The sequence below is a fragment of the Molossus molossus genome, unplaced genomic scaffold (assembly GCF_014108415.1).
Source record: "Molossus molossus isolate mMolMol1 unplaced genomic scaffold, mMolMol1.p scaffold_m16_p_15, whole genome shotgun sequence".
In the NCBI taxonomy this organism is placed as follows: domain Eukaryota; kingdom Metazoa; phylum Chordata; class Mammalia; order Chiroptera; family Molossidae; genus Molossus; species Molossus molossus.
The window spans coordinates 45,220,032-45,243,343 of record NW_023425350.1 but is presented as its reverse complement, the minus strand read 5'-3'; the positions used below and the strand labels follow the sequence as shown (position 1 = coordinate 45,243,343).

Here is a 23,312-nt window from a genome sequence, read left to right as displayed (position 1 = left end):
CCTAAGAAATATTCTGTTTGCATTTTGATTATGGTTACGTAAAATCTATTAAGTATCTAAGGAAGATGGATACATTCACAGATACATTCACAATATTTAGTATTATTATTTAAGTACAATAATATAAATAAAATGCCAAGAAGGTCTTAGCCAGTGTGTTATCTTATTTAGTACTTCTTTTTTTCTTAAGTAATATTAGAAAAAGTAAAACATAAAACAGAGAAAACTAAAATCAATGTAAATGGTATGCATATTTTTAAAATATTCAGAGCAAATAGTTTTCCTATAACTAAGTATATTTGAATATATTTTTATTTTATTTATTTTTATTTTTTATCCTCAACCGAGGACATTTTTCCATTTTTTGTTCAGATAGAGCAGGAGGGAGAGAGAGGAAGAGAGAGAGCGAGAAACATCGTCGATGTGAAGGGACACATCGAGTGGCTGCCACCTGCATGACCAACGAGGGCCGGGGACAAACTGCAACCGAGGTACGTGCCCTTAGCGGGAACCGAACCCGGGTCTCTCTGTACCGCAGGCCGACACTCCAACCGCTGAGCCAAACCGGCCAGGGCTACTTGAATATATTTTAACTTAAATGTTAGATATGTTATCAACTTATTAATTAGTAAAATTAAATGGTAGGTATTTGCTTTTTAATTATAAGATTCCTCAAAGCCCTGGTCAGGTAGTTCAGTTGGTTAGAGTGCTGGCCCCATACTCTAAGGTTGTAAGTTTGATCTCCGGTGGTTGAGCATTGACCCATGCACCAAGAGGTCGCCGTTCAATTCCCGGTCAGGGCACATGCCCAGGTTATGGGGGGCACGTAGGAGGTGGCCAATCGGTGTTCTCTCTCATCAATGTTTCTGTCTCTCTCTCCCTCTCTTCTTTCCTCACTCTCTAAAATCCAAAAAGAAAAAAAAAGATTCCTCTTCTCCAAATGCATATTTAAAATAGAACCTGAATTTCAAAAATTAATTTAAAAAATATTCTAATCAAAATTTGTATGTGAGGTAAAATTATAGCAATAAAGATTTTATAAAAGAAAAACTTTTTAAATGGTACTACCAACGTGAATTTTTAAAAATCCACATATAGATCACTTAAAACAAATAGAAGAGAAATCCTGATCTAGCAATGTTAACTATTAGGAAAGCACATATTAGATATTGCCAAAACATTTCTTAAAACAAATAGAAGAGAAATCCTGATCTAGTAATGTTAACTATTAGGAAAGCACATATTAGATATTGCCAAAACATTTAATTTATCTATTAACAACTCAAGAGAATATAATAAATCACATATTAATATAATATCTAAGGAAATACTTGTACTGTTTATCCAGTCTTCTCACAAATTTTGGCCTTTCGTGCACAAGGGTAAATCATATTCAATTATAGATGCAATTCTTGACTAAGTTAGCAATATAATAATTTAACAATATTAGGATGTTGACTTGGGCTTTCCTTCTCAAGTTAAATTTGCTTTAGATTTTTAACAGGCAGATTTATAAAAGTATAATTTACATACAACAAAATTCACCCTCTTATAAAGTGTACAGTTTGATGAATTTTATAAATTCGTACAGCCATGGAGCCAACTCAATATTTTTAATTAGTTTACTTTCTAATTTGACCTAGTATTTAGCAGCTTATTCCCACCCTTTCTCTGACTCAATTTCAGCCCTTTTGTTCACTGAATACATAGCATATAAAAGCAAATAAAAATTGTTTTTTTAATACATTTCCCAACATTGATAATTTGAGATTATACAATGCCAAAAAAAGCATAAATTGATAAAGTAAAAATTAATTCAGTATACCATTTGGTTTTGTTTTTATAGATCATATTAATATGTTTCTGCAAGAAAACTTAAAGAACTAATGAACTGAATTCACAGAATATCTTTTTTCCCCCTAAGAATCCTTGTTATATTGCTGGTTTCATGATCAAAACTCTTGTCAACAAAACAGAAAGAATAAAATGTCTGAAAATACCCACAGAAACAATTACAACCTTCACATAATGTGTTTTGCAAGTGATTTGAGTATGAGGTTTTACTGTTTTATTCTTGGATTCACTAAGGCTTAAACTTTTCCCATTATCATCTGGCCCTATATGATTTAGAAAATGATTTATCCAATAGCTGTAGTTAAATTTAACAGAGAGATTTAAAAATGCATCAGCTATACTCTTCAGTCTAAACAGGCAACATGCCTTAATTTCAAAGGTTTGACACTTTCTTTCTAGGGATTGTCATATTGCCCAAATTAGCTTATTATTAGGAGCTCTGCTTCTATAAAAAGAGGCTAAAAACATGCAACAAAAATTTATCCCATCTCTCTTTTTTAGTTCTGTAATTATCATAAGCAATTTGATTTATTTGCCATGAATCCATTTACCTAGGAAAATCATACACAATGTTCAGGCTACAAATTAAGTACTGGGTGGTTATGCTTTACTATACGACAAGTAAAAGCTTGTGCAGAAAAGAAGAGGCATAAAAGCGTGGCAAGCTTCACTACGCTACAGTGTTATTAATGAAACATTTACTGCCTTGGGTAAAAAGTAAAAGTAGCTCATAGTTGAAAAACTTTGTATTAATGCTTAGTGTGCTCTACTACTTAATTGAAACATTCTTAATTAAACATGTCCCACCAAAAAACCTCAACAAATTGCATTTGCCACCAAATGACTAACAAGTACACAACAGTTGGAAACTGTCAAAATATTTTACAGCTCAATTATAATTACCAACCAGTCTAAGCATGCCCCGAGTGGGCGTTAACTACATCTTGGGGGATTTAAAACATTAAACAGCGGTCTTTTCTGTGTGTGTGTGTGTGTGTGTGTGTGTGTGTGTGGTTTCTAATTTATACATTTAAAACTCCTGAGGAACTCCACAGACTTTTGTTGTTCTTGGTAAAAATTCAGCAAAATATCAATATGAGATATGATAACTGATCATTTTTATAGATTCACTAGTAAGAAGGGCCTTTAAAAAAGATCACTGGCTAATCTCTTACCATTATAATTGAATATATTAATTATTTGGTTATTTGTCTTTGAATATGTATTATAAATGATCTTAAGGCAGAAGTACTTTCTGTCATCCTATCACAATAGATGTAGCCAAAAATAAATGTGAAGGTGTGATTATAGAGGAATGTCAATATGGAAGTACAGCTGGTGAGTTTCCAGAGGGAAGAATGCGGACACCGCTTGCCGTCTGAAGTAGAACAGCATCCAGCCATTCTTCCCTCCTCACCAGAAAGTGTACCAAGGAGCTGCTAACCCTTAAGGAGTAAGAAAAAGCCCGGTACTCACTTTTCCTAACTTACTTTTTAGCATAGCCTCCTGATAGTCTGATGAATACGAGTGAAAGTTCAAAGAAATATGAAAAGCCATTGAATACAAGTGGAAGCTTATAATTTCCTAACAAAACGAGAGGTGTAAAGCTTCCTCTTGTCCTTGTACTCCCCTTTAAATAAGATAAGTCCCACCCTCTACCTGACACATGACCCTCTGATACATAGATATGTATTGTAGGCTGAGTGAAGGTATCCTTGTCAAGCTGCAGATTAAGTATTAGTAAAGGTTAATTTCTTTCTTGATTTTAGATTAAGACATGCAGATACAAGTTTGAATATATTCTTCCCACACGCAGTGGCTTGTCCTGGGGCACTCCTTGGGGTAACACATTTCACTTTGGAATCTACTGTTTTAAATAATACAAAGGGCTACATATGTCTAATAAAATGCAACAATCCTGTGACTTATTATAATACACATTTTAGAGACCAGCCTCACATAGGCTTAAGGGACCTGTTGAAAAACAAAGTAAAACAACAATGCATGAGCGGTTTGACTATAAATAATTTTTACAGTCATAAATTTCAAGACTGAAAAATATTCTTATGAAATAAAAGTGTTTTTATTCCATTTCCCAAGATGTATTAAAGACATATACAATAAAACTACACCAAGAATATGACAATAGTTAAAAAAAATAGTAGTTAAAGTCACATTTTTATATAAAAACTTTCATTACTTAACAATGCTACATGCTTATATGGTGTGCTTCATTATAATGATTTTGTTATGCAGCAATCTCAGAAAGCTCTATTTTAATTCCTATTGTAATACCTTTAAAAGAAATCAACAGAACTGTCCCTTGACACAGATTCTTTCTTTCTTTCTTTTTCTTTCTTTCTTTCTTTCTTTCTTTATTTATTTTTGTTACAGATATTTTACCTTTTTCCCCCTTGGCACCCCCCACCCCACCCCCCCTCCACCCTGTCCCCGGCTTAGTTGTCCATGTCCATTGGTCATGCATACATGCATATAAGTTCTGTGGTTTATCTCTTCCCACCCCACCCCCCATCCCCTCTTCTGAGGGATGTCAGTCTGTGCCCTACTTCCATGTCCTTGACACAGATTCTAATAAGTCAGCAAGTAATCAACAAATCTTTAAAATACTCATTGCATTCCTTTTTTGAAAATGAACAAGAAGCAAAGATAAGAAAAGGTTCTTGGTGCTGAAGAAGTCACAATTGAGAAGGGAGGCATAAACAACTATTGTGATATAATGTGATTAAAGTTATAAAATAGGTTCCTACACAGTGTTATGGAATCACAGAATACAAAGTGATGTAAACAAATGCCTAAGGGTTAATATCCAAAATTTATAAAGAACTCATACAACTTAACACCAAAAAACCCCAAACAATCCAATTAAAAAATGGGCAGAGAACCTGAATAGACATTTCTACAAAGAGGACAAACAAATGGCCTATAGACATTTAAAAAGATGCTCAATGTCCTAATTATTAGAAAAATACAAATTAAAATCACTTCACACATATCAGAATGGCTATCATCAATATATCAACAAACAAGCATTGGCAAAGATGTGGAGAACTGGGAACCCCATGCATTGTTAGTGGGATTGCAAATTGGTGCAGCCACTATGATAAACAGAATAGAGGTTCCTCAAAATACTAAAAATGGAACTGCCTTATGACCTAGCAATTCCACTTCTGGGTATCTATTCAAAAAAATCCAAAATACTAACAGGAAAGATAAGTGCATCCCTATGTTCACTGTAGCACTACTTACAATAGTCAAGATATGGAAACAACCTAAGTGCCCACCAACAGACGATTGCATAACAATGATGTGGTATATACATATACAATGAGATACTATTCGGCCATAAAAAAGAATGAAATCTTACCATTTGTGAAACATAGAATGACCCAGAGGGTATTATGATAAGTGAAATAAGTCAGACAAGTACCATATGATTTCACTTATATGTGGAATCCCAAAAATAAAATAAATGAACAAACAAAACAAAGAGACTCACAGATAGAGAACAAACTGATGGTTGCCAGATGGGAGAGGGGGTTAGGGCTCGGTGAACAAGGTGAAGGGATTAGAAGTACAAACTGGTGGTTACAAAACAGTCATAGGATATAAAGCACAGCATAGGAATATATTATAATAACTATATTCGGTACCAGGTGGGTACTTAAAACATTGGGGGGTGGTGTGCCTTTCCAAAGTATATGATTGTCTAACCACTATACTGTACACCTGAAGCTAATATAAAATAATACTGACTGCCAATTGTAACTGAAAAAAAAAAATTTTTTTTTTAATGCCTCACAGGTGTCATTTGAGGTTGACTTCTGAAGAATGAGCTTGGTCTTCACCCAAAGCCCTGCATAAATACAGAAAATCTGCCCTGGCCGGTGTGGCTCAGTTCGTTGAGCATCAAAAGAGTCACTAGTTTGATTAATGGTCAGGGCACACGCCTGGGTTGCAGGACCCCTCCCCAGTAGGGGGCATGCAGGAGATGGCCAACTGATGTTTCCTTCTCATATCGATGCCTCTCTCTCTCTCTCTCTCTCTCTAAAAAATCAATAAGAAAATATGTAGTTAAAAAAAAAAAGTTTTCTCATTTAAATAAATACATAAATACATACATATATACAAAAATCTGAAACTTCTAATGCCTACCCAAATGGATGTCTGGCTGAAGCTGGATCATTTCCAAGGCAAAATCAAAAACAAAATCAGGTCTAAGCTCCTAAAAGTCTCAGGCCTGGGATTAAAGTCAGAGGCCAAGGATAAATACAGAGATGGCATAGAGCAGCAGTTCTTAAAGTTTTGGGGTTCAGGACTTCTCTATGTTTTTTTAAAAATTACTGAGGACTCCCCAAAAGTTTTATTTATGTGGGTGTATCTACTGATGTTCACTATATTAAAAATTATAACAAAATTTAATATATTCTTTTTAAAACAACAAACCTTACATGCTAATATATTTCTATGAAAACTGTATTTCCCAAAAGAAAAATAGTGAGAAGAATTATGCTGTTTCACATTTTTTACAAATCTCTTTAATGTCTGGCTTAATAGAAGACAATTAGATTCATCTATCTGCTCCTGTTTTCAATCTGTTAAGATGTGGTTGTTTTTTTAAATATGTTTTTATTGATTTTTCCTGGGCATATGCCCTGACTGGTAATCAAACCAGGACCTCTCAGTCCATGGGTGACGCTCAATCCACTGAGCCACACCAGCTGGGCAAGATGTGTGTTTTAAGAAAACTATTTTTATTGACCTTTTTGAGAGACATGAAGGTAGATGGAGAGAGAGAAAGAGAAACACTGATGTGAGAGCAAAACATCAATTGCTGCCTCCTGCACACTCCCTGCTAGAGATGGAGCCCGAAACCTGGGCACATGCCCTGACAGGGAATTGAACCCGCAACCTTTTGATGCCTGGGGCAATCCCCAACCACTGAACCACACCAGCCAGGGCTAAGATGTGGTATTTCGAGTAAATGAACAAAATCCAGCACTCAGATATAGTTGGAAGGGTAATTTTAAAAGTCTTTTCAGACAACTGTGGATATTCTCCTTTAATACTACACCAAAACTCAAAAGTGGTAGTTTCTTAAAGGTTAGTTCCTATGTAAAATGTAAACCATATTAATAACCTTTTCAAGCTCTGTTATATTAAATCCACTGATCTATCTTACACTTTGAAAGGAATTTTTATCTATGCATAACTTTGAAACATCATCCATTGGTCATTTGGAAAATAACTATTCCCTGAATTTTACAATCTTCCAAATGTTGAAACATTTCATTGTATAATATTAAAAATATAAAATTTCTTAATTGCATCACAAATCTCTTTAGAAAAATCTTTTAAGTATTGGGAAGATCTCAAGCTCAAAGTGGCAGATATGAGTTTTCCAAAATTCTAATTTTTGCTTGAAAGCTCTAATTTTATCACTGGCAATAAAATATTGTCAGTTGTTTCCCTTGAAGTGACAAGCTCATTTTATTCCTTTTCGAGAAAATATTTACCAAATAACTAAGTCAAAATAACCACAGTTTGTCAGTCATTCTTTCAAGTAAAAATGGTATTCTTTGATGTATGTGCCTAACCAAGTTTATAATTCAAACAAGAACAAAAGCTTGCCCTGGCTGGTTTGGCTCAGTGGTTAGAGCGTCGGCCCGCGCACCAGAGAGTCCTGGGTTCAATTTCCGCTAAGGGCACGTACCTCAGTTGCAGTTTGTCCCTGGCCCCGGTTGGGGTTGTGTGGGTGGCAACCACTTGATGTGTCTCACTCACATGGATGTTTCTCTCTCTCTCTTCCTCCGTCTCTTTCTCCAGCTCTATCTGAAGATAAATTCAAAAATCTCCTCGGTTGAAGATTAAAAAAAAGGACAAAAGCTTTCCTTGGTTATAATGGTAGTACTAAATGTGGAGTAGTTGTTTTATGTATACTTCCCATTTAGTCGCACAGAATATTAGCAGAATGTGTACTCTATTGAGATTTAATAAAATCAATGCTTTTTACTAACTTATAAAAGAGTCTGAAGTGAAACTGTGTGTGTGTGTGTGTGTGTGTGTGTGTGTGTGTGTGCTTAACTGAGTTCATGGCCATCAATGACTACTACAAACAATTTGGTGCCACTGTGCCTTGATTCCTGTTAGTGCTAGTGGTTTTACCCACCATTGCTTTTGCCCAATTTATACAAATGTCAACACAGTGAAAAAAGCAAATAATGTCTTGCTAATATGATAAAAATGTCCTTTATGTCACAAACTTATCAAACTATCTTATGAGGACAACCATAGACCACACTTTCAGAACACCTAGCAAAGAAGATCAACATCAAGGCAGATGTTTGCTCATTTATTTGATTATGGTATTCATTTTTCTAAAGGCCCTGGACTAGAAACTAGATTCGTCTTAGTGATGAAATACTTCGTGCCTTCTAGTAGAGGTGGACCCAGGACTGAAACTAATAGAAATTAAGAGTGGAATCAACCACTATTCATACTTTTTATATATTCAAATTAGAAATCTAGATAGTTGTGGTTTTATATTATTACATAATGAACGCTATCAGAAATCAATGGCAATTTAAAATGTACTGATAGTTTTTAAGTTTTTTCTGAACTGAAGTTAAATCTTAAAAGAGTGCAAGGAATTAGATGGTGATACAGTATAGCAAAATAGATGATGCGTACCCAATTAATAGATGTTGAAGAGCACCAAAAATTATTTGCATTTGCTTTCCTATTTTATTGTTTACAAATCGGCAAGCAAGCAGGCTTCGAAGCACTAATGGAAGCTGGAATTTGACCTACAGTGCAGAAGATGCTCCCACTGCTGTCTGGCAATCTCCCTTCCCTCAGGAGTATTATGGGTGGGTACTGGAGAGAATGAGCACTTCCTATAACTGTTAATTATTCCAACCCCATGTGTAATCTGTGGCCAGCTTCCTCAGCAACATATAAAGTAACTGCTCTGCTCAGACAAGAAGTAAAATAAAACAAAACATAACACAGGATTTAATGGGAACTTCCAAAATTTAATCTGACATCATATAACACAGGAAATTGTGTTTCTTTGTTCTCCAAGTCCTTTAACATACAGGGATGAGCAAAAGTAGGTTTACAGTTGCATTGCTACATTCTTTTGAGTTAATAAAGCTATTGTTTATTTAGTTATTTATTATTAAATATTTTTATTGATTTTTTTTTTTAACAGAGAGGAAGGGAGAGAGAGATACATCAATGTGAGAACAGAACATAGATCAGCTGCCTCTAGCATGTCCCCCACCGGAGATTGAGCCTGAAACCTGGGCATGTGCCCTGTCCAGGAATCAAACTAGCAAACTTTTGGTGCACAGGACAATGCCCAACCACCTGAGCCACAACAGCCACGGCTGAGTTAATAAAGCTACTGTAATAATCATAACCTGCATGTCTTTTTCCATATGAACAACTATAAACCTACACTTGTTCACCCCTGTATATACCAGTGGTTTCCAACCATTTACATCTTTGATCTCATGAACTACATTATTAAAGAACCTAGATACCTTGTAAAATAAAATAATTTTTAAAATCCCAATACCTTCTTCCAGAAAGTAAACTTACACATTTCATATATGACACATTTCTTTCTTTTTTTAATCCTCATCTGAGGACATTTTTGTATTTATCTTCAGAAAGAGCCAGAGGGAGAGAGGGAGGAAGAGAGAGAGAGAGACATTGATGTGAGAGAGACACATCGACTGGTTGCCACCCACGTGACCCCAACCAGGGCCAGGGACAAACTGCAACTGAGGTACCTGCCCTTAGCGGGAACCGAACCCGGGACTCTCTGGTCCTCAGGCTGACGCTCTAACCGCTGAGCCAAACTGGCAAGGGCCACATTTCTTAAAAGTGAAAAAAAACCCAAAAAACTTTTGTTGGAAAATCTTCCTAAGTTTTAGGAGAGTGTTACCTCTCTTCCTCAATATATATGCATGCTAGACACCTTGGTTCAAGGGTATTCTGGAAACAAAGACAAATCTATCAATGACAAGAATCATGAATCTGTCTTCTTTTTCAATCCTCATTAACCCTACACATTTCCACCACAAGGATTTGCTAAGGAAAGAGGGAAAGCTTGGGAAAAAAAAAAAAAAAAGTAGAAGAAAACAGCTTAATGCCTTTTTTTGGGGTGGTGGTGGATGGGGGTCAGAGTCTAGATAAAAGCATTAATAACAATAACAAAAACAGCAACAATAGTAGTAGCAGCAGCCAGCACTTACAGGACTTATTATGTACCACACACTATTCTGCAGACTTTACATATATTAATGCATTTAATCCTCACAACAGCTCTATGAGATAAGCACTATTATTTCTGTTTTATAGATAAGTACACAGATAGAGAGGTGAAATAACTTGCTCTATTTATTTAAAGGCATAGTCTGTGGTTGTGGCAGTGTGATTCCAGGCAAAATATACAACTTACTTTGTGGTATGATCTCAGGATGGTAAGGATCTTAGAGAAGACTCAGTACCGTAGAAAATTATTCTCTCTGTAGCTGACTTGGAATAGAAATATTACCCAGAAAAACACTGTACTAGAGTGAAGGACCTGAATTCTCGTTAAGGAGATTCAGTTTAAAGAGCTATAAGAGGCCTGGCCAGTTTGGCTCAGCAGTTGAGTGTTGGCCTGTGGACCAGAGAGTCCTGGGTTTGGTTCCCGCTAGGGGCACGTACCACAGAAAAAAAAAAAAAGGAGCTAATATCTTAGCCTTAATAACATCCATTCTGGTTCTTGGTTTTATCATTTGTAAAACAAACAAACAAAAGAAGAGTGAATTAAGATTCATTTATTCAATTATAATGCACTAAGTACCTATTACGTGTTAGGCAATATTCATTACTGAAAACCTGTTTTTATCCATGTAAAGTCTGTTTTCCAAGTTAATATCTCACAAGAGGACCCTACAGCTATTTTAGCTTGCACCTTAAAATCTGGCATGCCTTTTAAGGATGAAAGAGATGAAACGCAGCCAAAGAAGTTTAATGATTTGTCCCAAAAGGTAAAACTAGCAAAACCCCTTAGCTATTCTGTCTAATTTTACCAAAACTGCCACAGGCAACTATGTAGTACATTTTTTCATTCAACAAAAATTTACTTAACACCCATTACATGTTATGATTGGCAATATAATGACAGGCAAAACAAGTCCCTTTCTTAAAGTTTACAACACTTGCCATAAAGAAGAACTTAATCAGTGGTTGAAAATTTTATTTAAAAATATAAGTTGATGAGGTTTGTCACAAAAACATCCTTAATTTTTTTTTCTTAGCCACATTTCCACAGACGCTTTATCCAACATTCTAAAGCTACTTTTTGTTGTTTTTTTTTAATCCTCACCCAAGGACATTTTTCCATTTTTTGTTCAGATAGAGTGGGAGGGAGAGAGAGGAAGAGAGAGAGAGAGAGAAACATCGATATGAAAGGGACACATCGAGTGGCTGCCACCCGCAACCAACCAGGGCCAGGGACAACTGCAACCAAGGTATGCGCCCTTAGCGGGAACCAAACCCGGGTCTCTCAGGACCACAGGCCGACGCTCTAACCACTGAGTCAAACCGGCCAGGGCTTTAAAGCTACTTTTAAGAGATGCTTCTACGAAATCCAACTCACCCTTAAAAATTATGATTCAGTAGGTAAGGGGTAGACCCAAGGTGATTCTGATTAAGTTGGGCAACAGGGTCAGTTTATTCTTGCCAGTTTACAATTCCATCTTCTGATTCTAAACTTTATCTTTTAGTACTTGGAGAAACAATCTGCTTGGTATAAACTTTAGTATTATATCCTCAGTTCTCTGTATTAATTAAACAAGTCTTTCAGCAAGCTATACCCTAGCTTGTTTGCCATATTCTGCTCATAAGATTTACTGAGTAATTCCTCTGATCTGGGTCCACAGCACCAGATTCAACTCTTTTGAGTTAAATATTTAATTCAGCACATATGTTTATATATTCAACAAAATGGCCAGGCAATGTTCTAAGCACCTGGGGGATATCAGTGGTATATCAGGTGAATGAAATGAACAAATTCCTGCCCAGGCAAAATACACATTTTCAACTACATACGGAATAGTTACTAAGACAATCATAATCTGGGTCATAAAATATATTTCAATAAATTTAAAAGAACTTAAATCATATAAAGTATATTCTCTAACCACAGTGGAATAAAGAAATAAAAAATATCTTTACATGGATAAAGATATTTAGGCGTGGGATAGGGAGGAGGTTGTTAATGAGGGAAAAAAAGAAACATCTGTAACAAAAATAAAAAAGAAAGATATTTAGAAAAATGCCAAATATTTGGAACTAAAGAATACTTCGTAAATTGCCAACGATTAAAAAAATTATAAGGTACTTTGAAATGAATTAAAATGAAAACACAACATATGTCAAAATTTGCTGAATGTAGCTAAAGCAGCTCTTACAGGGAAATACACAGCACTCAATACCTATATCAGAAAAGAATAAAGATCTCAAATCAAGTACCTAAGTTTCCATCTAAAGAAACTAAGAAAAAAATGAAATAATAACAATCAGGTTAGAAATCAATGAAACAGAAAGAGAGAGAGAAATTAATGAAACAAACAGCTGGGTCTTTAAGAAGCTAACACAATCGGTAAACCTTTAGCCAGATTGATCAGGGGAAGAAAAAGAAGACAAAAATTACCAATATCAGAAATGACAGAGGTAATATAACTACAGATTCTACTGGTATTAACAAGATTATAAAAGAAAATTAACAATAACTTTATGCCAATACATTTAACAACTGAGATGAAATGGACAAATTCCTTGAAAGATACAAACTACTACTGTTCTCTCAAGAAGAAAGAGATTACCTGAATAGCTCTATATCTATTAAAGAAATTTAACTTACAGCTAAAAATTTTACCCTAAAGACAACCCCAGACCCACACACATGACTTTAGTGGTTAATTCTCCCAAATATTTAAGGAAGACCATCTCAATTCTGCATAAACTCTTTCAGAAAATTGAAACGTAGGTAATACTTTTCAACTTATTCTAGAAGTCCTGATTCTAAAATCACATAAAATCATTACAAAAAAAGAAAACTCCAGACCACTATCCTTCATAAAAATGTAAAAATTCTTAACAAAATTTTAGCAAATCAAATCCTACTATATATGACCAAGTGAGGTTTACCCCAGGAATGCATGGTTGGTTTAACAAGCGTGAAGAGAATTCTAATACTTTGAAATAAACAAAAGGCATTAGTGATGTCCTTTCAATGTGATGTTGGAGCCTCCAACAATTATCTGAACATATGGGCATATGTGCCTTTGTCTTTAACCACGTTATTTTACAAGAAACAACAGGGTTTCTCAACCCTGGCACTTTTGACATTTTGGGTTAAATAATCCTTTGTTGTGGGGGGGCATTATAAAATACGTAGGAGCAACTCTTGCCTCTATATACTAGATGCCAGTAACACCACCCTACCAGTGTGATAACTAGAAACCATCTATAGACATTGCCAAATGTTTCTATCCCCAGTCGAAAAATACTGCTATAGAGATTAAAGCTAACTGGTAGGAAATCAATAGCAATTCAACAATTCTTATCTATAGATAGACATGTAAATAAATTGAATCTGGTAAAGGAACCTTTCCAATTAAAAAGTCAGTTTTGTATCCATCATTTCAATATTCCTGATCTAGAATGTATCTACTCTTAGGAGTCTCATTTGACTGGATGTAACAACTTTCTGGCCCTTCATTGAAAAATGAGTTTAAAAAGTTTTTGACACATGTTCATATTATATGAGTCATGATTTTACATTTTATGAAAACTGTCCTTTTAAAAACTACTTTATTGAGGCCTATTGACATACAAAAAGCTCTACATATTTAATGTATACAACTTTACTGAATGAAATTTATCTTTTAACACAACTGAAAGTCAATCACTGTAATTCATGGTATTAAAGATTTAAAAAGAAACATAGCAAATGATCACCTTTATAGAGAAAGAGAAAGCATTTGACAAAACTCAAGATCTTGGTCTTCATAAAAATGCTTAACATATTAGAAATAGAATGAAAGTTCCTCAATATAATAAAAAGATATCTACAGAAAACCTATAATTATAGTTAACAGTGAAAGAACAATTATTTCCCACTAAAACAGAAACAAGATAATGAATTCTATTCTACCACTTCCATTAAACATGGTACCAGAGGTTCTAGCCAATGAAATAAGGCAAGAAATTAAAAGTCACCCAAATTGGAAAGAAGGAAAATGATCTTTATTTATAGAGCACTTATGTATAAAATCTTATAGAAATTACAAAAATGTAATTTCTAATAAGAACTAATAAATAAGTTAAGCAAGGATGCAGGATAAAATATTAGCATAAAAATTCAACTGTATGTCTATATACTACCAACAAATAATTGGAAATTAAACAAATTACTGACGTTCTCTTCCAGGAAAATAAAGGTAGACATGCTTCCCTCTATATCTCCTAAGTACAAACTAAAAACTCTGGACATTTTATCAAACAGACATAAAGAGACTGAAAAGTGGAGAGAAGAGAGACTATCTAGAGAATTTTGAACCCAAGGAGCAACACAATGAATTCCCTGGACTTTCTTTTCCTTCAGATATCCCAGATGGGAGCAAAAGAAGCTGGCGAGTCAGAAAGGCCAATGGTCACAGATAAAAGCCCCAATAAAAGCCTTCTCTCTCATCATAGAACCAAAAAAAGGGCAAACTAGCAAGAAAGAAAACATTCAAACCACCAACTCTAGGCAAACACCATAGAAGACATGTGGCCCTACTTCCAACCACACAAGCAAAGGCGGAGAGAGGAACCTAGAATTCCACCCTTGCCACCTGGTAATGAGAACACACCACAATGTTGGTAGGAGACAATCTGGACAGCCTGGACTTCCACTCTTACCTGGCAATAATGAGGCACTCCTTTCTCTCCCTGCTGGGTGGTATCAGAGGAACCTTAGTAGAAAGCCATTACCTTCACCATCACCCAGTGGTAATGAGGCCAACCTGACCCTATGGTGTCAGTGGAGGCAATGTAAGGAACAGTACCAAAGTACTCCCACTCCTCCAGCTTAGGAGGTATCAGTGGTAGCCTAATAGGAAGCAGGAATTCCCACTCTGGCCCCATAGTGAAGCCTCCCCTCCTCTAGGCTGTCAAGGTATGTCAAATGAGGAACTTGGATTTCTATGTCTACCTGGCCGCAGCACGTCCTATTTTCCTGATGGAGCTCTGTCAAAAAAACAAACAAACAAACAAACAAAAAAACAAATCAAAAAAGATATATATAGAGAGAAACCAGCAAAACAGAAGGTTCAGATAATATCCAAAGTCTCTGAACATAATATAAAAATGTCCAGGTTTCAGTAGAACCAGGAAAATCTTGAAAGAAAAAAGACAACCAACAGATGTCAAACAAAATGATAAAGATGTAGAAATTAGCCCCGGCCAGTTTGGCTCAGCGGTTATAGCATCGACCTGCGGTCCGGAAAGACCTGGGTTTGGTTCCCGCTAAGAGCATGTACCTCGGTTGCAGTTTGTCCCGGGCCCTGGTTGGGTTGTGTGGGTGGCAGCCACTCGATGTGTCCCTTTCACGTTGATGTTTCTCTCTCTTCCTCTCTCTCCCTCCCAGTCTATCTGAACAAAAAAATGGAAAAATTTCCTCGAGCGAGGATAAAAAAAAAAAAAAAAAAAGATGTAGAAATTATCTGAAAAAAAATTTAAAGCAATATTCATAAAAATGTTTCAATAAAATAATATATATATATATATATAAAACAAATGAAAAAATTAGAAATTCTCAGCAAGAAAACAGAAGATATAAAGAACAGCTAAATGGAAAAAATAAAAATGCCGATGGATAGATTAATAGCAGAAAGAAGGAGACACAAAGCATCAGTGAAACTGAAGACAGAACAATAGAAACTATCGCCCTGGCCAATATGGCTCAGTGGTTGGAGCATCGGCCTGCAGTCCAGAGAGACCTAAGTTCGGTTCCCACTAAGGGCACCTACCTCAGTTGCAGTTTGTCTCTGGCCCTGGTTGGGTCATGTGGGAGGCAGCCACTCGATGTGTCCCTTTCACGTTAATGGTTCATAACAGGCCTACCTCAAGAAGCAAGAAAAATTTCTAATAGACTATCTAACCTCACAACTTAAAGAACTAGAAAGCAAACAAAAAGAAAACCCCAGAGCAAGTAGAAGGAAGGAAATAGTAAAGATCAGAGCAGAAATAAATGACATGGAGACCAAAAAAACAATTCAAAGGATCAATGAAACAAAGAGCTGGTTCTTTGAAAAGATAAACAAGATTGATGGACCCTTAGCTAGACTCACCAAGAAACAAAGAGAGAGAACCCAAATACACAAAATCAGAAATGAAAGAGGAGAAATAATAACTGACACCAAAGAAATACAAAAGATCGTTAATAAATACTATGAACAACTATATGGCAACAAATTTGACAATCTAAGCGAAATGGACAGATTTCTAGAAACACATAGTCTCTCAAAATTAAACCTGGAAGAGATAGAAAACTTGAACAGACCAATAACAACAAAAGAAATTAAAGATGTAATCAAGACTCTCCCAGCAAACAAAAGCCAGGCCCGCACAGGTTCACAGGGGAATTTTACTGAACATTTAAAGAGGAACTAATACCCATTCTCCTCAAACTATTTCAAAAAATTTAAGAAGAAGAAAGACTTCCAAACTCACTTTATGAGGCCAGCATAATTTTAATTCCAAAACCAGAAAAAGACACTACAAAAAAGAAAAACAGACCAATATCCCTGATGAACATAGATGCCAAAATCCTGAGCAAAGTACTAGCAAATTGAATCCAGCAATACATCAAAAAATGATTCACCATGACCAAGTGGGCTTCATCCCAGGGATGCAAGGCTGGTACAATATTTGCAAATCAATAAATGTGATACACCACACAAACAAAACGAAATATAAAAATAATATGATCATTTCAATAGACACTGAAAAAGCATTCGCAGCACCCACTTCTGATAAAAACATTCAGCAATCTGGGAATAGAGGGATCGTATCTTGACATAATAAGGCCATATATGAAAAACCTACAGCCAACATCATATTCAATGGGCAAAAATTAAAAGCATTTCCCTTAAGAACAGAAACAAGACAAGGATGCCCACTTTTGCCACTCTTATTTAACATAGTACTGGAACTCTTAGCCACAGCAATCAGACAGGAAGAAAAAAATAAAAGGATCCAAAGTGAAAAGGAGGAAGTGAAACTGTAATTATTCACAGATGACATAATATGTAGAAAACCCCAAAGACTCCATCAAAAATTTACTAGACGTAATAAATGAATTTGGCAAAGTAGCAGGATACAAAACTAAGGTCAAGAAATCGATGGCCCCAATTCCACGTCTCTGGAACTACACCATTCCTCAGACTATTATGTTCATTATATTCCACAAATAAGTGAGATCATATGATACTTGTCTTTCTCTGTTTGGCTTGTTTCACTTAGGAAAATACTTCCAGGTCCCTCCATGTCGTCTCAAAGGATAAGAGATCTTTCTTTCTTACAGCTGCATAGTACTCCATTGTGTATGTACCACAGCTTTTTTATCTATTCGTCTACTGATAGACATTTGGGCTATTTCCAGATCTTAGCTATTGTAAATAGTGCTGCTACAGTGGGGAGAAATAAACCACAGAATTTATATGCATGTATGCATAAACAATGGACATAGGCAACAAAGCTGGGGACAAGGTGGGGAGCGGCGGGGAGGGGGGAATCAGTGGGGGGGGAAGGAGAAACAACATCTGTAACAAGAATAAATAAAATTAATTAATAAAAAAAAAAAAGAAATCGATGGCATTCCTATACACCAATGATGAACTCACAGAAAGAGAAACTAAAAAAAAAAAAAAAAAATCCCATTTACCATTGCAGCAAAAAAATTAAGATACCTAGGAATAAACTTAACCAAAGAAATAAAGGACCTATTCGCAGAAAACTACAGGTCATTGAAAAAAAGAAATAGAGGAAGATATAAAAAAGTGGAAGCACATACCTTGTTCATGGATTGGAAGAATTAACATCATTAAAATGTCCATACTACCCAAAGCAATCTATAGATTCAATGCAATCCCCATCAAAATAGCAAAGACATACATCACAGAACTAGAACAAATACTTCAAAAGTTCATATGGAACCAAAAAAAGACCTCGAATAGCCACAGCAATCTTGTAAAAGAAGAACAAAGTTGGAGGGATCACATTACCAGATTTCAGGTTATACTACAAAGCCACTGTAATCAAATCAGCCTGGTACTGGCACAAGAACAAACATATAGATCAGCAGAACCGACAGAGAACCCAGAAATGGACCCAAGGCAATATACTCAATTAATATTTGACAAAGGTGGCAAGAGCATATAGTGGAGCAAAGACAGCTTCTTTAATAAATGGTGTTGGGAAAATTGGACAGCTACATGCAAAAAAATGAAACCAGACCATCAACTTATACCATACACAAGAATAAACTCAAAATGGATAAAAGACTTAAATGTGACTCATGAATCCATAAAAATCCTAGAAGAAAATGTAGGCAACAAAATTTCAGACATCATGCGCAGCAGAATTTTTACGGATACATCACCTAAGGCAACAGAAACAAAGGAGAAAATGAACACATGGGACTATATCAAACTCAAAAGCTTCTGCACAGCAAAATATACACTCATCAAAATGGAAAGGCAACCCACTGTATGGGAGAGCATAATTGCCAATGATAAAGCAGATAAGGGGTTAATTTTCAATATATAGAGAGTGCTCATACAACTCAACAAAAGTAAGACAAAGAACACAATTAAAAAATGGGCAGAAGAACTAAATAGACACCTCTCCAAAAAATATATAAAAATGGCCAAGAGACATATGAAGAAATGCTCAACATCACTAATCATCAGAGAGATGCAAATTAAAACAACAATGAGGTATCACCTCACACCTGTCAGAACAGCTGACGTCAACAAATCATCAAACAACAAGTGTTGTTGGCAAAGGTGTGGAAAAAAGGGGACCCTAGTACACTGCTGGTGGGAATGCAGACTGGTGCAGCCACTATGAAAAACACATGGTGTTACCTCAAAAAATTAAAAATTGAACTTCCATTTGACCCAGTGATCCCACTTCTAGGAATATACCCTAAGAAGCCTGAAACACCAATCAGAAAGAATATATGTACCCCATGTTCATAGCAGCACTATTTACAATAGCTAAGATCTGGAAACAGTCCAAGTGTCCATCAGTAGATGAATGGATAAAAAAGCTGTGGTACATATACACAATGGAGTACTACACAGCTGTAAGAAAGAAAGATCTCTTATCCTTTGAGACGACATGGAGGGACCTGGAAAGTATTATCCTAAGTGAAACAAGCCAAACAGAGAAAGACAAGTATCATATGATCTCACTTATCTGTGGAATATAATGCGCATAACAGTCTGAGGAATGGGGTAGTCCCAGAGACATGGAAGTGGGGTACAGACTCACAATCCCCAGAAGAGGGGGTGGTGGGGGAGAGATAAACCACAGAACTTATATGCATGCATGTATGCATGAACAATGGACATGGACAACAAAGCTGGGGGCAGGGTGGAGGGAGGGGGAAATCAGTTTTGGGGGGGGGGAGAAACATCTGTAACAAGAATAAGTTAATTAAATAAAAAGAATCTTGGAACATCACAAATAAGGAAAGACCATGGTAAGCAATAATGTAGATACATCCAATAGACTTTACTTCTTTTGAGTTTTCTAAATTATGTTTGAGGTTCAAGAAACATTATACCACTAATGTGATTCTAAATGTATACTGAAGAAATATTTAACACAATTATATTAGAAATAGGAGAACGTAAAGAAACACATGGAGGAAAAATTTCTATACTTAAACTGGTAAAATGACACCACTAGCAAATTGTGATGTTATGTACGTATATTGTGAAACCCAGAGCAACCACTAAAAAGTCTATATATACAAATATAAAAAGCCCACATCTAACATCATAACCAATGGTGAAAAACGAAAAGCTTCTCCTCTAACATCAGGAACAAGAGGGCACTCTCACTACATCTATTCACCATAGTACCAGAAGTCCCAGCCAGAGCTATTAGGTAAGAAAAAAGAAATTTAAAAGCATCCTAATCAAAAAGGAAGAAGTAAACCTGATCATGTTGGCACACTGATTTCAAACTTCTAAGGTCCAAAACTATGAGAAATAAATTTGTGATGTTTATAAGCCACCCAGTCTACGATACCTAGTCTCTGGTTCTTTGTTTATTAATTTTCTTTTTAGAGAGGGAGAGAGAAACATCAATTTGTTGTCCACTTATTTATGTACTCATTGATTCCTGTATGTGCCCTGACTGGGGATTGAATTTATAACCTTGGTGTATCAAGATGATGCTCTAACCAACTGAGCTACCTGGGTAGGGCCTCTGGTTCTTTGTTATAGCATCCTGAACAGTGTAAGGCAACTAGTTTATTAGTTTGCCAGGGCTAGCATAAATAATAAAATACCATAGACTTGGTGACTTTAACAACAGAAATTTATTTTCTCACAGCTCTGGAGGGTAGAAGTCAAAGATCAAGGTACTGGAAGGTTTGTTTCTCCTGAGGTCTCCTCTTTCCTTGGCTAGCAGATGGCTTCTTTTTTTTCAAATCTTTATTGTTGGATGTAAAATGTATTACAGATGTTCCACATTTTTCCCCCATTGACCCCCTCCTCCCCACTCCAGCTCCCCTCCCACCTTGTCCCACACTATTGTCTGTGTCCATTGGTTATGCATATAAGTTCTTTGGTTTATTTCTTCCCACCCCCCAAACCCCTTTCCCTTTGAGGTTTGTCAGTCTAGCAATGAATTTGTGCTTCTTAATCCCTTCACCTTTTTCACCCATTCCCCCAACCCCTCTCCCAATTGGCAACCAAAAAAATGTTCTCTGTATCTATGAGAATGTTTCTGTTCTACCTGTTCATTTTGTTTGTAGATTCCATTGTTGATAGATATGTATTCATTGCCATTTTGTTTGTTCATACATTTTATCTTTTTCTTCAAAAAGACCCTTCATCATTTCATATAATAACGGTTTGGTAGTGATGAACTCCTTTAACTTTTTCTTGTCTGGGAAAGTTTTTATATGTCCATCGATTCTAAATGACAGCTTTGCAGGATAGAGTAATTTTGGTTGTAGGTTCTTGGTTTTCATCACTCTGAATATTTCTTGCCACTCCCTTCTGGTCTGCAAAGTTTCTTTTGAGAAATCAGCTGACAGCCTAATGGGAACTCCCTTGTAGGTAACTAGCTGCCTTTCTCTTGCTGCTTGTAAGATTCTCTCTTTGACTTGAACGTTTTGCATTTTGATGATGATGTGTCTTGGTGTGGGCCTCTTGGGGTTCATCTTGTTTGGGACTCTCTGTGCTTCCTGGACTTGTATGTCTGTTTCCTTCACCAAGTTAGGAAAGTTTTCTGCCATTATTGTTTCAAACAGGTTTTCAATTTCTTGTTCTCTCTCTACTCCTTCTGGCACCCCCAAGATGCGAATATTGGCACACTTGAAGTTGTCCCAGAGGCTCCTTACACTATCCTCATTTTTTTGGATTCTTTTTTCTTTTTGCTGATCTTATTGGGGATTTTTTGCTTCCTTATATTCCAAATCGATGGTTTGCTCCTTGGATTTACATACTCTATTATTGAAGCTGTGTAAATTATTCTTTATTTCAGTTAATGCCTCCTTCAATTCTAACTGTGTATCCATGATTTCTAACTGGTCCTTTTTTATGCTCTTGAGGCCCTCCCTAAGTTCACTGAGGTTCTCACTAAGTTCATTGAGCATCCTTATAAGCAGTATTTTGAACTCAGTATCTGTTAGGTTGCTTATCTCCATTTCGCTTAGTTCTTTTCTTGGGGTTTTGTTCTTTTCTTTCATTTGGGACCTGTTTCTTTGTCTCCTCATTTTGGCTGCCTCCCTGTGTTTGTGTCAGTGTATTACTTAATGAGAGGTATGGGGCTCGCTGAGACCAGATGCTGCTCGTTTGAAAGAATTTAGGAAAACCTGAAGCAGGATCCAAGACAGGCCAATCCTATGGTTAAGCAAGTGGCAACAGCTTGGGTGGGCTTGAAAGTTGTGTGGGGCGGGGCGGGGCCTCAGGGAGTCAGCAGGGCGGGGCTACCAGTGTGAGCCAGGTTGCTGGAGTCCCAGATATGGTGACTGTCTGCCGCCCCAGGGAAGGGCTCACCAAAGGAACAAAGGCCTCTTTCAGCATGATTGTCCCCAAGAAAGCCCCCTCTCCAGCCCTCGCTCCAGTGCCAAACAGCTCAGTTCCTCCCTGTATGTCTCTGGCGCCCCTTGAGCTGCCTCCCCTCCAAGCTTAGAGGGAGAGAGTCCCATATGTCCGTGTGCGGGCCCTTTAGGGAGCTGCCTGGGGCTCCAGCGGCTTCAGCTTCCCTGAGCCTCAGTTTCCGCTGGTTTTTCCAGCCAGAAGTTATGGGGATTCTCTTCCTGGCACTGGAACCCTGAGTGGGGCACCTGGTGTGAGACGGGGACCCCTCAGTCCTCAGGAAGGACCTTCCCAGCCGCGGGAGCCTCCTGATTTTTATCCGCCACACGTGGGTGTGGGACCAGCCCATCGCGCCACCACCCCTCCTACCAGTCTGGATGTGGCTGCTGATTTAATTTCGTAGTTGTAGGACTTCCATTCAGCTTGATTTCAGGCAGTTTTGAATGCTGGTTGTTCTGTAGTTTAGTTGTAACTTTGATGTGGTTATGGGAGGACTCGATACCATGTTTACCTATGCCGCCATCTTGACCGGAAGTCAGCAGATGGCTTCTGCTGTATCCTCATGGTCTTTCCTTTGTGTGCATCCATGTATGGTATCTCTCTGTATATCTAAATTTCTTCTTACAAAGACAACAGTCAGAATAGATTAGGACCCACCCACATGACATCTAACCTTAATAACCTCTTTAACGGACTCACTTCCAAATACAACCATATTCTGAGTTACTCGGGGTTAGGGCTTCAACATAAGGATTTTAGGGGCACATAATTCAGCCCACAACAGACTAGAGCTAACTCTTCAATATAAACAATAAAACAACAACAACAACAAAAACAGAACACACTCCAATCAGAAAAATGGAAAAAATACATTAGAAGACATTTTACTAAAGTGAATATACAGATGTTAAAGAAACTCATGAAAAGATACTAAATATCATTAGCCTTTAGAGAAATATAAACTAAAGCCACAATGACATATCACCATACACCTATCATAATGGCTAAAATAAAAAAGGACTGACACCACCAAATGCTGGGGAAGAT

The 23,312-nt window shown here is 36.7% G+C and overlaps 1 protein-coding gene across 7 annotated transcripts in view; it reads right to left on the bottom strand.

The window, feature by feature from the left end:
• Nucleotides 1-23,312, bottom strand: part of EHBP1 (EH domain binding protein 1) — a 602,469-nt gene that overhangs the window by 128,481 nt on the left and 450,676 nt on the right. The gene's annotated exons all lie outside the window — the stretch shown is intronic.